We start from the raw sequence: 16,347 nt of genomic DNA, 5'->3' as shown, positions 1-16,347 counted from the left end.
TCCTTTTTCTAGTGCCAACCATTCTATGACTACAGAATATAATTAACATCAGCTTCTCCTAACAAACCGTAAATAAAATACAACGAATCCTAATATGGGCTCTAAGTTTTAAGAGACGCAACGCGGAAGTCACATAACGAAAGATACTCCTAAGGACACTTGAACCTGGAGTGCTCTGATACCAACTGTGATACCCCCAAATTTCCAAATGCGGGTTGGCCAGGCCCACGCCCGAATATCCGAGGATATCAAAACAAATTGATAATAAACGAACACAGAGTACAAAAGAATAAAGAAGAATAAATAAAATGCTGACAAGAAACTAAAATGATAATCTAATAATAAACCTCATAATATATTTCCATTAATTAATAAACTCTTCTGATACAACTGATCCTCCAAAATACAACTCGGGAATTCATACTGTGTGGACCCCTAGAAAATCCAAACTAAACAAATGACAGTAATCTAAAACAGGAAACTGAATCATAAAGGAACTCCTGTGTAGCATCGGAAGAATGAAGTAGACTGATCCCCGCTCAGCACGAACAACCTCTACTCGTGACGAACACCTGAAAAATAATGGTGGGTCAGGCCCACAAACAAGTTCTACTCTACTACAGTCCAAGCAGAGATCCGATACACGTATACATCCTAGTCAATCCAACAGTAACTAGTAGTCCGTATATATATATATACACACTAAAGGAACCTCACTAGACTATAGGGTTGTCTCAACCTGAATAGTAGGCAACATGCAAAACGCACGTATAGTGGGCATGAGTACCTAGACCTACCAGGGTACACAACTACATTATATCTAGCTACACATCCCTAGCGATATACGCGCCCTAACCATTGATCCTGAGACTCAAGCTCATATCATGGCACCATACTTATATATATATAATCTAGTAACCATCCTATCCAGTATAAATTAATCCTCCATAAGTCATTCAACTTGTTCAGCTGACCTGACTTGAATATAAGTAGGACTTAACATTTTAGTTAATCCAATCCCTTATATAATAAATTAATCATCCATAAGTCATTCAACTTGTTCAGCTGACCTCACTTAAATATAAGTAGGACTTAACATTTTAGTTAATCAATTCCCTTATATAAAATAAGTAGGACTTAACTGATAAGTTAATCCATCCCTAGAATGCCACCGTCCCATACCGGTGCATTAAACCACACAATCCAACAATTGATGTAACAATTAAGGAAATATATCAAACATTCCATAAATAACTATGATAAATATGATATCAAGTTATCACATAATAGGAATGACTTATTATTTCTTTAAACTTCCTATATCATATGTCCTACATAAACTGAATCTTATACATGATGATATTTTATTATACCGTTAAATAAGGATTCTCCATATCCACTTCATCCTACACATTTAATCTCAATTGTTAAAATATTTTATAAAATTAAATCCATTCATTTGTTTAAAACATTCAAATAGTAAGTAAGTATCATTATGATTGAGTCTATTTAAATTTATTAAAACCCAAACCTAGTCCCTATTTAATGTTCAGGAATCTTAGGCATGTTTCTACGTTCCATCATTCCACAGATCTGAAAAATACATACTTTAAACATGTAAAAATTCACATAAGAAATCAAATCAAAATCATGCATTTTATCAATTCATAACACAAGAACAGATATGAACCAATTTCATAAAACCTATGTTCTAACCCAATTAAACATGCATAATTATTTAATTTTATGTGTTTAATAAATTCTGGAATTTCCTAGGCATGTACAGAAACACGAATCAAAGGGAAAGAGATAGAAGAAGAACTTGCCTTAAACTTTCGGATTGAAAGTTAAACTTCTTCTTCCTTGATCTTTTCTCTAAAGGGTTTTCTCCTCCTTCCTTCCTCTTTCTCCTTCTCTCTCTAACTCTCTCTCTCTAGAATATATTACGTGATATATTTTCACTCCTTTTTCAACCTATAGTTGTGTATTTATAAGCTAAATAATAACCCTATTCCTTTTCCCAATCCAAATCAACTTAATAAAGAAAAATAAAAAAATAAAAATATTAAAAAGGTAACTTAAAATATATTACGTATATAATCTATGTATATCCTTATTAATTAAATAAAATATATATATTAGATTATTTATTAATACTAAAGTTACCATAATATTAAAAGGTAACTTAAAACATGTTACGTATATAATCTATCTATATCCTCGTTAAATAAATAAAATATATATATCAGATTATTTATTTATACTAAAGTTACCATAATATTAAAAAAGTAACTTAAAACATGTTACGTATATAATCTATCTGTATCCTCATTAAATAAATAAAATATATACATCAGATTATTTATTTATACTAAAGTTACCATAATATTAAAAAGGTAACTTAAAACATGTTACGTATCCTTATTATATAAATATATAAAATATATACATCAGATTATTTATTAATACTAAAGTTACTATAATATTAATAAATTACTTTCCTTTTTATATATATGTATCTATATATATACATATAGAACTATCTATGGGTAATTATCCATACCCATCTAACCTCCTATCCAGGTGGTCCATGAGACCCAATTAGTTAGCCTATTACCACTAACCATAACCATAAAATAAAATAAAACAAAACATTTAATCATTTAATTTACAATTAATTACAATTAATCAAATACATCATTTAAGCACACAATCTAATTAAACAAATAATACAAATAACACTTAGACAAAACACAAATAACACATAAATAAGTAGCCAATTAATCAAGTAACACTTAATTCAATTAAACACATAAACAGTTAATCAAATAATCAATTAAACAATTAAAAAAATATAATAAAAATAAATAAATAAATACCGAGACTATCCTTTTAAAATTAGGGGTATTACAGATTTTCATTCCCAGGAATGAATTTTCATTCCAATGGAATGGCCATTCCCACTTTAAGTTGCATACCAAACAAAAGAATGGTTGGAATGGGCATTCCATTCCTGCACACCAAACGTAGCAAAAGAGTTTAATTCAAATTACAAAGTTCCACATTGGTTTTAAGTAAAAAAGATTACATGAAAGCCTCTTGTAAAACTATAGAGGTAAAGAAATAATAATCACACATTCTTCGCCTTTTGGCTAAGATCAAGTGTAGTACTAAATTTTTTTGGATCGGCCTTTTAGCTAACCTTTTTTGGTCTTTTGGCTAAGATCAAGTATAGTACTACTTTCTCCGCCTTTGTGCAAAAAGTTTAAGTATTTATTTATTAATTGATATAAATTCTATAAAACTCAAAATTACCTAATAAAATTCAAATTAATTTAAATTAACAAAATATAAAAAGAGTTTAATTCACAATAAAGAGCTCTCATTAATTATTATATCCCACGATATAAATTCTATAAAACTCAAAATTACCTAATAAAATTAAAATTAATTCAAATTAAAAAAATATAAAAAGAGTTTCTCGGCTTTTGTGCAAAGAGTTTCGGTATTTATTTATTAATTGATATAAATTCTATAAAATTCAAAATTACCTAATAAAATTCAAATTAACAAAATATAAAAATAGTTTAATTCAAATTACAAAGTCCCACATTGGTTTTAAGTAAAAAAGATTACATAAAAGCCTCTTATAAAATTATCGAGCTAAAGAAATAATAATCACACCTTCTCGGCCTTTTGGCTAAGGTCAAGTGTAGTACTAAATTTTGCAGTATACTACTACTCACACAAAATATAATAAATTCAAATTATATTATACTACTCACGCAAAATATAATAACAGTAATTACCTAATAAAATTCTAATTAACAAATTATTTATTAATTGATATAAATTCTATAAAACTCAAAATTACCTAATAAAATTAAAATTAATTCAAATTAACAAAATATAAAAAGAGTTTAATTCAAATTACAAAGTCCCACATTGGTTTTAAGTAAAAAGGATTACATGAAAGCTTCTTATAAAACTATAGAGCTAAAGAAATAATAATCACACCTTCTCCGCCTTTTGGCTAAGATCAAGTGTAGTACTAAATTTTTTTGGGTCAGCCTTTTGGCTAACCTTTTTTGGTCTTTTAGCTAAGATCAAATGTAGTACTACTTTTTTGACCTTTATGCAAATAGTTTTAGTATTTATTTATTAATTGATATAAATTCTATAAAACTCAAAATTACCTAATAAAATTCAAATTAACAAAAATAAAAACAGTTTAATTTACAATAAAAAGCTCTTATTAGTTGTTATATCCCACGATATAAATTCTATAAAACTTAAAATTACCTAATAAAATTAAAATTAATTCAAATTAACAAAATACAAAAAGAGTTTCTCGGCTTTTGTGCAAAGAGTTTTAGTATTTATTTATTAATTGATATAAATTCTATAAAACTCAAAATTAACTAATAAAATTCAAATTAACAAAATATAAAAAGATTTTAATTCGAATTACAAAGTCCCACATTGGTTTTAAGTAAAAATGATTAAATGAAAACCTCTTATAAAACTATAGAGCTAAAGAAATAATAATGACACCTTCTTGGCCTTTTGGCTAAGATCAAGTGTAGTACTAAATTTTGCAGTATACTTGTAATACCCCGATATTTTTAAAGGATTTATTAATTAGGATTAATTATTTTATTTTATTTTTCAATGATTTATTTTATTTTATTGAGTGCTAGATTAATTATCTTATTTTAATTAAGTTATATTTCGTGATTATGTATGATGATTGATTGTTTGTGTGGTTGATTATTGATTGAATTATTGGTGTGTTGATTTTATTGGTATTGTGTGACTTAGTTGTAAATTCTTGTTTGTTTATGTGCTTCATGTAATTAGTTATTTTAATTTTAGTATTTAATTAATTATCTTATTTATTTAAATTAATTGGATTGGGTTTAAGGAAAGTTGGACCAAAAGATGTGGTCTTGGGTTTGTATGAAACCTTATTGGATTACTTAATGAAGGCCGGTGGTTATTTAATTATTTACATGATCACTTTTGTATTAATTATAAATATATATATTTATAATTATATATAAATATAATTAATTAATAATTGTTATGGAAAGATATATATATAGATATATATTTATTGATATTTATAAGTATATATGATTTAATTAACTAATGAGTTAATTATGGAAGGAATATATATTTATATATATATATATGTTTATAGATATAAATTATTTAAAGATTATTATTTTAATTCATAATACTAGTTGGAATAGGATTTGGAATTTAAGGTGTATAAAAATACACATAAGGCTTTAGGGTTAAAGGTTTTACACGTTAGAAAAATAAAACAGACAGAGAGAGAGGAAGAAGAAGGGCTGACAAGGAGGAGGTCGGATCTGAAAAGGAGGACGTCGGAATTGGAAGAGATAATTAAAGCTTAAAGCATCGGTTTCGTTTCGAAACTTTCAGGCGAGTTTTCTCTAACTTTCCTCTTAGAACTCATAAGGATTTCACCTTGAGTATCAAGGCTTTAATTAAATTTATTTGTTTAAAAATTATGGTTAGATCGGAATAATTAAAAAGTATAAACTATTATATTTGATTTTTAGATTATTGGATTTTAATTGATATATATAGGTGTTATGTATATTTTAAAATCAATCTATAGGTGGATTTGTGACCCAAGAGAGTTAATTATGGTTTCTTTATTTTCTAGAATTGTTCTGTAATTTTCTGGATTTTTTCTGATATTTTTAGGAATTTATTAGGATTTATTTTCCTATTATTTGTTAGGAAAATAATTATATATATATATATATATATATATATATATATATATATATATATATACTAGGTAACTAGCGGCGGCACAATAAAGAATTGATCCAGTGCGGCGCGGTGTAGGATAATAGGGTGTATACGCCAATTAGGGCCATTAGATTAATTAAACTTATGTGAATTGATATGGTGCATCGCGGCACATAAAACTTTGGTGCGCATGTGTATCTGGACCATAGAAGTGGTCTGGTCAACTATGGGATTATTTGGTGTATTGCAGACCATGAGAAGATGGTGCACTCTGGACCTTAGATCTATTATAGTTAATAGAAAATAATCTAGTGTGAGCGTGTTCATTTGCGCACTCATTTATGACCATTGGATGCGGCATAAAGGAAGTGATGGATTCAGTGTGGTGAGCTCACGGTAGCTGAAAGAGCTTAGCCAATACCAGCACACAAGGAGGCTTGAATCCAGCGCGTGCAAGTGCATAGTAAGCACGTGGGCGCGCGTGGGAAACTATGTTGGCCTAATTCGACACTAGAAATTAAAACGGTCATAACTTAGTCATTTTAAATCGAAATTGGGTCATTCTTGAGCTCAAATTCAAGGATTTTTCGTCTTCTTTCCAATGGTACCAATTTCATTATCAGATTCCCATCCTACTAGGAGATATTTATGTTTTAGTGAGAAAGTGTCGGAAAACTATTTAAACCAATATGGAGTATTTAAAGGAAACTATTTCTGACATATTTAGTTGCACTAATTTGTGTAAATATAATAAATTAATAATTTGTTATGGAAGGAAGTGTATATATATATATATATATATATATATATATATATATATAATTATTTATATATGGGTATATATAGTTTAATTTGTCTATGAGTTGTATGGAAGGATGAATATACCCATATATAGTTTAATTTGTCTATGAGTTGTATGGAAGGATGAATATACCCATATATAGTTTAATTTGTCTATGAGTTGTATGGAAGGATGAATATATATATATATATATATATGTATGTATGTATGTATGTATATTGATTTTAAATAATCAAGGATTATTAAAGAAGGTGTTAAACACATATATACATTAAATAACATATGTGTAGGTATATATATATATAAATCATTTAAGATGATTAATATTATCATTCTTATTTGACATATCTTAATAGGCTGGTTGTTAAATTAATGATATGCGTATAATATGCATGTGATGGCTATGTATGATTTAGCGTATTGTTAATTTTAAAGTTAATTCATGGTTAAAGTGTGGGCATGGATGAATTGTCAAATGATTAAATATATTACCTAAATATTTGTATGAATAGAATACATATATGGAAAGCATGGATGAATTGCTAATTTAATGTATGAATAAATATACCTGTGGAGGCATGGTTGAATTGCCAATGTATAAATATACATACACGGAGGCATGGTTGAATTGCCAATGTATAAATAAATATACTTATGGAGGCATGGTTGAATTGCCAATATATAAATAAAAATATTTACAATGGCATGGTTGATTTGCCAAAGCATAATTACGTTGTTATGTGTTAGATGATTAAAATATCATCTATGGTTGTTGTATGTATGGATTGGATTAGGGTTAGATATTCTTAAATGAGAATAGTTTAGTACTTACTGGTTAGTGTATTATTTTACATTAATAAAATAATATTGGGGAAGACGTGGATGATTTGTCAAAACTTGGATTTTGGATATGTGATTTAAACAATTTAAATCATTATCGGGTTGGGATTAAATAGAGTATTTCTTTTATTATAATTTGTTGTTTAAATGATTAGACAACTGACTAGGATGGGATTAAGGTCAAAGGAGTTTTTATAAAATGAAATGGTAGATTGGTCTAGGTATGAATATTATTTTAATAATTATTTAATAGGTATGAAAATTTAATAAACCTATTAATGGATGTGATTAGTATAGTATATATAATTATATATAGACATGTATATCGTGCTTTATTAAAGTTAAAACTTTATTAGGTTTGGTTTTGATCAGAGATGATCTGCTTATTGGTTTTCAGAGGCCTGGTAGAGTGAACTTGCTCGTAGGGTTTAACCTACGATTTATTTTTCAGGTTATTAGAGGTTCCAGTCTCGAGGTTGAGGATCCGCAGCTGGGAGACTGTCATTCGTCTATTCATCTTGTGTACTTTTAAATAGTATTGGATTATTGGATAATGTTTTAAGGGGTCCTTGAGTTATGGGATTTCCGAATTGTAATTGTTGGAGAAGCATTAAGTAATATTTATTTATTAGTTTTCTTCAGCGGTTTATTTATTCTTTATTATTCATCTTTGTATTCTGTGCTTGTTAAATACTTAAATTGTTTTGATATCCCTTGATTTTGTGCGCGGACTTGATCAATCCGTGTTCCAAAATTAGGGGGTATCACAATACTACTACTCTTACAAAATATAATAAATTCAAATTATACTATACTACTCACACAAAATATAATAACAGTAATTATCTAATAAAATTCAAATTAACAAATTATATTATACTACTCTCATTAATTATTATATCCCATGATTGCAGTAGGAAGGGATTCAAAACCTAAACTGAACCTAAATGGACCAAATAATTCTTTCCACAGTTGAGAACAAACATATTTAAATTAAGTACCATATTTGATCTGAACATTTTGGAATAGCTTTAGAGTTACTGTTGAAAATTCAATCTATAATCAATTATCCTTAACCAAATGGTCCATATATTATTTGTCAATTTTCATATTTTTTATTTAATAAAATCCTTGATGTAAATGAGTCGTGAGTTTATTGCCGTAAGCCACACTAAAAATGATATCTCGGAAAGCAAAATTAATACATCAAACGACAGAGACCAACCAATATGCAATAACCAACCAAGCAGGAAGAGTTTAATTCAAATTACAAAATCCCACATTGGTTTTAAGTAAAAAGGATTACATGAAAGCCTCTTATAAAACTATAGAGCCAAAGAAATAATAATCACACCTTCTTGGCCTTTTGGCTAAGATCAAATGTAGTACTAATTTTTTTTGAGTCGGCCTTTTGGCTAACCTTAATAAATAGTTTCAGTATTTATTTATTTATATAAAAAATATTTATTAAATGTGCAAAGAGTTTCAGTATTTATTTATTTATATAAAAAAATATTTATTAATTGATAAGAAAAGAGTTTTTATAATATATATATATATATATATATATATATATATATATATATAACTCTAAAATCTACCTAATAAAATTAAAATTAACCTATTTATCTATTTATTGTTAGGAATTTTTTAATAAAAGAAAATCTAATTTTCTGAGAAAAATATAGAAGCTCTACCAAAGTGTTTCAGTATTTATTTATTTATATAAAAAATATTTATTAATTGACATAAAAAGAGTTTTTATCTATACTATTATTAAATGTGCAAAGAGTTTCAGTGTTTAAGTATCTATTTATATAAAAATATATTTATTAATTGATATGAAAAGTGTTTTTCTAAATAAATAAAAAAAACTCTATTAAACTCCAAAATTTATCTAATAAAATTTAAATTAACCTATTTATATATTTATTATTATGAATTTTTTAATAAAATAAAATCTAACTAGACAAGAATTATTAATATAAAAAATATTTATGAATTGATATATAAAATAAAATAATTTTTCTAAAACTCTACCACAAATTAACTTTATTATGAGTTACTTAATAAAATTAAATCTAAATAGCAAGGATATATTTAAAGAAAATAAAAAATTAAATGTGCAAAGAGTTTCAGTATTTTTTTATTTATATAAAAAAATATTTATTAATTTATATGAAAAAAGTTTTTATAAAAAAAATAAATAAAAGAAAAAAAAAACTGTATAAAACTCTAGAATCTACCTAATAAAATTCAAATTAACCTATTTATCTACTTATTGTTATGAATTTTTTAATAAAAGTAAATCTAAAGTTTCAGTATTTATTTCTTTATTTAAAAAATATTTATTAAATGTGCAAAGAGTTTTAGTATTTCAGTATTTATTTATTTATATAAAAAAATATTTATTAATTTATACGAAAATAGTTTGTAAAAAATAAAAATAAAAAACTCTATAAACTACCTAATAAAATTCAAATTAACCTATTTATTATTATGAATTTTTAAATAAAAAAAATCTAATTTTCAGAGTAAAATACAGAAGCTCTGCCAAAATGTTTCAGTATTTATTTGTTTATATAAAAAAATATTTATTAATTAAGATAAAAAAAAATTATCTATATTATTATTAAATGTGTAAAGTGTTTAACTATTTAAGTATCTATTTATATAAAAAATATATATATATTTATTAATTGATATGAAAAGAGTTTTGACAAAAAAAAAAAAAAAGTCTATCAACCTCTAAAATCTATCTAATAAAATTTAAATTAACCTATTTATCTATTTATTATTATTAATTTTTTAATAAAATAAAATCTAATTAGACAAGAATTATTAATATAAAAAATATTTATTAATTGATATACAAAATAAAATAATTTTTCTAAAACTCTACCATAAATTAATTTTTATTATGAGTTTCTTAACAAAATTAAATCTAATTAGACAATGATAAATTTATAGAAAATAAAATAATTTCTATAAAATTCTATCATAAATTACATATTTTAGTTTCAATAAAACTCTATCACACTAGACAAAGATATAATATTTAAAGAGTTTCTATAAAATTGTAACATAAATTACCTATTTATATATTTATTGAGAGTTTTTTAATAAAAGGAAATCTAATTAGATAAGTATTATTAATATAAAAAATTATTTATTAATTGATCTAAAAAGAGGTTTTAAAAGAGTTTCTATAAAACTCTAACACAAATTACCTATTTAACTATTTATTATGATTTTCTTAATAAAGGGAAATCTAATTATACAAGAATTATTAATATAAAAAATATTTATTAAGAATTATTAATATAAAAAATATTTATTTATTTATTATAAGTTTTTTAATAAAGAAAAATCTAATTAGACTAGAATTATTAATGTAATTTTTTTTTAAAATTGATATAAAAAATAAAATTGTTTTTCTCACAAATTAACTTTTATTCTCTAAAAATTACCTAAAAAACGAAAATCACAATAAAATATTTATTAATTCATATAAAAAGAATAGTTATTTTTTATGAATAATTATCACATTATAACTGGCCTAGTCCAATTATGATTATGTAATTATCAGGAGATGACACATGTCATCATCCTATTAATCAAAAAAACCTATAAATAGAGGTATGGAGGAAGAGGTAAAATAAATTAAGAATTCTAGAAATTTAGAATTCCAGAGAGAAATTCAGAGGGGGCATAGACCCATAATTGCAAAGCTCTGCCAAAGAGTTTCAGTATTTATTTATTTATATAAAAATATATTTATTAATTAATATAAAATAGTTTTTATCTATAAAATACAAAAGCTCTGCCAAAAAAGAGTTTTATTATTAAATGTCCAAAGAATTTCAGTATTTCAGAAATTATTTATTTATATAAAAAATATTTATTAATTAATATGAAAAGAGTTTTTATATATAAAAAAAAAAGTCTATAAAACTGTAAAATCTACCTAATAAAATTCAAATTAACGTATTTATCTATTTATTATTATGAATTTTTAAATGAAATAAAATCTAATTTGACAAGAATTATTAATATAAACATATTTATTAATTGATATATAAAATAAAATAAGAGTTTGTTAATAAATATTTTTTATATTTATTAAGAGTTTCTGAATAAAATTAGTTTTTATTAAGAGTTTCTTAATAAAATTAAATCTAATTAGACAAGAATATATTTAAATAAAATAAAATAATTTCTATTAAACTTTATCACAAATTATATTTTTTATTTTTATTTTTCTTAATAAAATTAAATCTAATTAGAAAAGAAAATATTTAAAGAAAATAAAATAATTTCTATAAAAATCTATCACAAATTACATTTTTTATTTTCAATAAAACTCTATCACATTAGACAAAGATATATTTAAAGAGTTTCTATAAAATTTTAACACAAATCACCTATTTATCTATTTATTATGAGTTTTTTAATAAAAGAAAATCTAATTAGACAAGCATTATTAAGATAATTTTTTTTTTTATTAATTGATATAAAAAGAGGTTTAAAAAGAGTTTCTATAAAACTCTAACACAAATTATCTATTTATATATTTATTATGAGTTTTTTAATGAAAGGAAATCTAATTAGACAAGAATTATTAATGTAAAAAATATTTATTAATTGATATAAAAAGAGTTTTTTTAAAGAGTTTCTATTAAACTGTAACACAAATTACCTATTTATTTATTTATTATAAATAGATTTCCAGAAAATAAAATAATTTCTATAAAACTCTACCACAAATTATCTATTCTATTTTTGTTTAAAACTGTATCACATATAACCTATTTTTATTTATTTATTATGACTTTTTTAACGAAGGAAATCTAATTAGACAATGATATATTTACAAAAAATAAAATATTTTTTTAAAAATAGTTTATATAAAACTCTAATACAAATTACCTATGTATGTATTTATTATGAGTTTTTTAATAAAAGAAAATATAACTAGACAAGAATTATTAATATAAAAAATATTAATAACTAATAGAAAAAATTTAAATAATTTTTCTAAAACTCTACCACAAATTACCTTTTATTATGAAACTCTAACACAATTATGAAACTCTATCATATTAGATAAGGATATATTTAAAGAGTTTTTATAAAACTCTAACACAATTTACCAAAACTTTATCACAAATGAAGTATTTTCTTTTCTTTAAAACTCTATCACATATAACTTGTATTTATCTATTTATTATGAATTTTCTAATAAAAGGAAATCTAATTAAACAAGGATATATTAAAAAATAAATAAAAAAATTTCTATAACTCTATCACATTAGACAAGAATATATTTAAAGAAAATATATAATAATATAACAATACATATAAATAAAATATAAATGTTGAAGAATTTGAACATTTCAGTATTTATTTTTTAATATAAAAAATATTTATTAATTAATATAAAAAAGAGAACTCTATCACATATAAGTATATAACCCTTGTATTTATCTATTTATTATGAGTTTTTTAATAAAAGAAAATCTAATTTTACAAAGATATATTTAAATAAAATAAAATAATTTCCATAAAACTCTACCACAAATTACTTATCTTATTTTCTGTAAAACTCTATCACATTAAACAATGATATATTTAAAGAAAATAAAATATAAGGTAGGGTCTTCCAAAACCACAAACTTCATATAGTAAATTTTTATATCAATTTCAATCTAATGTATGATTAGTATAATTGAATTTTTATTTTAAAATTTAATATAATTGAATTTCTATTGTAAATTAAAAATTATACTAAATTTCAAATTACCTAATAAAATTCAAATTACAAATTACCCAATAAAATTCAAATTACCTAAAAGAATTTGTTACTTTGCAAAAATCAAATATTTCACTATTAAAATAAAAATATTATTAATTAATAAAAAATAAAATATAAAAATAAATATTGTATAAGTTACAAAACATTCACCACGTGCATCGCACGTGCCTTTTCCTAGTATATATATATGTATGTATGTTTGACACTTTGTGATTGCATTGGGCTAACTCATAGCCTGTACATATGCTTATATTTTTATTTATAAAAATTGAAATTAATGCAGAGCCTCTCAATTGATAATATCATCCCTTTTCACCGTACACTTTTTCTTTTATCTTATTTATTTTCTTTACTATTTTTTTTTTCTTTTCACAAAATTCCTAATATTTTAATTTTATTGTCAAAAGAATTAAAAGACTTTATTTATCAACAAGTACAAGGAAACATAAATATTTAAATAAATTCTAAATTAGCTTAAAAATCACATTTGGGAAAAAAATCAAACTAAACTTAAAAGCATAAAATAGAAAAGATTTTGTTATTATTTTAAATGTTACCATTCCAATCACCATCCACATTAATTTCTAAAAATCACATCAGAAAGAAAAAAAAAAAAAAAAAAAAAAAAATCCCAATCTGTAAGCTCAAAGCATAAAACAGAAAAGAAAAAGGGAAACTACACATAGATAGAGTTAGCGATTCTAAATAACAAATTGATCAATTTTTAAAGTTGATTTTTCACTTTGATTGAATTAAGAAAAAAAATTACAAATGCATCAAGAACTACTGTTAAGGTCCAAAATACCCTCTAAGCTCTTATTCCAAAATACCAAAATATCCTTTTTAAAATTATATAATTTTATAATTTAAAACTAGTTTGACTATCATTTAATTCAAACGGTTCAAGAATGTGATGCAAATCATTTACCATGTTAAGATTTTTGTTCAAAAAGCAATGATAGCTCATCTTTTACTTCTATGGAGGATCTAAAATCTAATGATTTGTCTTCCAGTAAAGGACGTCTAGAAGGTTGCTCTCATAATCTCATTATAACCACCTCTCTCTCTCTATATATATAAATTTATATTCTAACTTAGAACAGAATGGTTCTTGTCTAATAAAAAAGATGCAAACTTTTGTAGATAGATGGCATTTGACTAAATAGATTAGAGAATTCATCTAAATTTGCTACAACTATTTTAGATTTTTTTTCCAAGTATAAATTCATTCTTAAATAATTTTCTGTTATCTTACAAGTATTTACCATATTATGTAAATGGCATTCTTCATAATGCCTTATCTTTGACTCCCATCTCTTTAACTTTTATTTAGAAGTAATTAACACCTTTTATTTGAGCTTTGGTATATGTCAAACTTTTGGTGGTACTAACACTTGATAAATTTAGCACCTTAATATCAGCTATTAGTATTGAGTAAGGTTATATATATATATATATATATATATATATATATATATATATATATATATATATATATTTTTTTTTTTTCCTTCAGTACTTTGTATTTTGGAAATATATGATTATTGATTATAAGAAGGTTATTTTGGTATTTTACAATAAAGGCTTGGAGGATATTTTGGGTCTTAATAATAATTCTAAATCCATTTGAAATTATTTTATTTGATTCAATCAAATTGAAAAATAAAATTTTAAAATAGACTATTTTGTTATTTAGGACTTCCCTAATTCTACTTATGTGTTACCATCAAAGAAGTTCGATGGTTTATGAAGTTTTAATAGTTATTCAATATATATATTTTTTTATGGTAACAATTATTCAATATATATATTTTTTTATGGTAACAAGATTAATTATATCACTAACTCTGTTAAGATCAATATCAAACCTTAATAAGAGAAGGAAACAAAAAGAGGGATTAACAAAAATGTAGCAGGATACCAAAAATGTTGATTGGAAAGAGGCAGATACCAAAAACGCTGATTGGGAAAGAGGGGGAGATGGCGGAGACAGAAAGATCTCACCATAACTGAAAAGGATAATTGTGGTATTTGAAAAATAATAATTATTAGTTTTTAAAATATGGAATAGAGGTATCATTTCTTTTAAGATTGGAATGCTCTAAAAATTTCTATTTCCATTCATGGTAGGAAACAACAAATTTTTTATTTTTTATTTCAAGGTAAGAAATATTAGAAGTTAGGTTAGTAGATACATAGAGTCGATCCAAAATTCACAGAAGGCACTAATCCACTGGCTTAAAAAATAATAATTCAGGCCTTACCAATCGAAAAAGAAAAAGAAAACATACTCTGTCCCAAAGAGGATCATAAATTTGCTGCTCTTAATTAGCAGTACTTTATACCTTCTCTGGCTAGTTGTATTTAGGGATGGACTGAAGTAGAAGTCCCGCGCGGGCGCAGTTGGGGGGATATTTATTTTGAGTACTAAATTTTTATTTATTTTTAATTAAATAAAATTATTTAGGTGTAAAACTATATACTTGCCCCCTCTGGAGTTGAAACAAAAAATTATTGTTGCCCCCCTCTTCTCACGCGTGGACCAGAGGCGGCTAGCCAATAAGAAGGCCTCAAAATTTTTTTTTTTATTTTTTATTTTTTTTCATATTATATCTTTCCTAAAATTTTTATTTCCTTCTTATTATCACTATAGCTAATATAAAGGCCCAAAAATTTGTATTTCCTTATATTATAACTTTCAAAATTTTTTATTAACCTTCCAACAAATATTATTTCCTTCTTATTATTAAACTCTACTAGAAAGACCCCAATTTTTTTTTTTTTGTTATTTCCTTATATTATAACTTCCTCAAAAATTTTATTTGTATCGATTATTAGACCCTTAACAGAGATTTAATAGGGGCCAAAAGATTTATATCTTTATCTTACCTCATTTTTCTCTCTCTCTCTGTAACGACCCACTCCTCAAGAGCAAAACCGTGCGGGCTCAGGCCCAAAGCGGACAATATCATACCATGTGGTGGAGTGGGTCGTTACACTCTCTCTCTACTATACATCGACTCGGCCACTCTCTCTCTCATTAGTACTGTAAAAAAAAAAAATCCCCCCCCCCCTCACATGAATTTCTGAGTCCGTTCCT

At 24.2% G+C, this 16,347-nt stretch overlaps 1 pseudogene; it reads left to right on the top strand.

The window, feature by feature from the left end:
- Positions 1-4,550: 4,550 nt before the first annotated feature.
- Positions 4,551-4,656, top strand: LOC132305592 (U2 spliceosomal RNA; annotated as a pseudogene).
- The last annotated feature ends 11,691 nt before the right edge of the window (positions 4,657-16,347 follow it).

This window comes from Cornus florida, unplaced genomic scaffold, assembly GCF_030987335.1.
Source record: "Cornus florida cultivar Cherokee Brave unplaced genomic scaffold, ASM3098733v1 CherokeeBrave_3.0.0_Hap2_Chr04, whole genome shotgun sequence".
Classification (NCBI taxonomy): domain Eukaryota; kingdom Viridiplantae; phylum Streptophyta; class Magnoliopsida; order Cornales; family Cornaceae; genus Cornus; species Cornus florida.
Note: the sequence above shows the minus strand (reverse complement) of the source record. Positions and strands in the feature narration are given on the sequence as shown.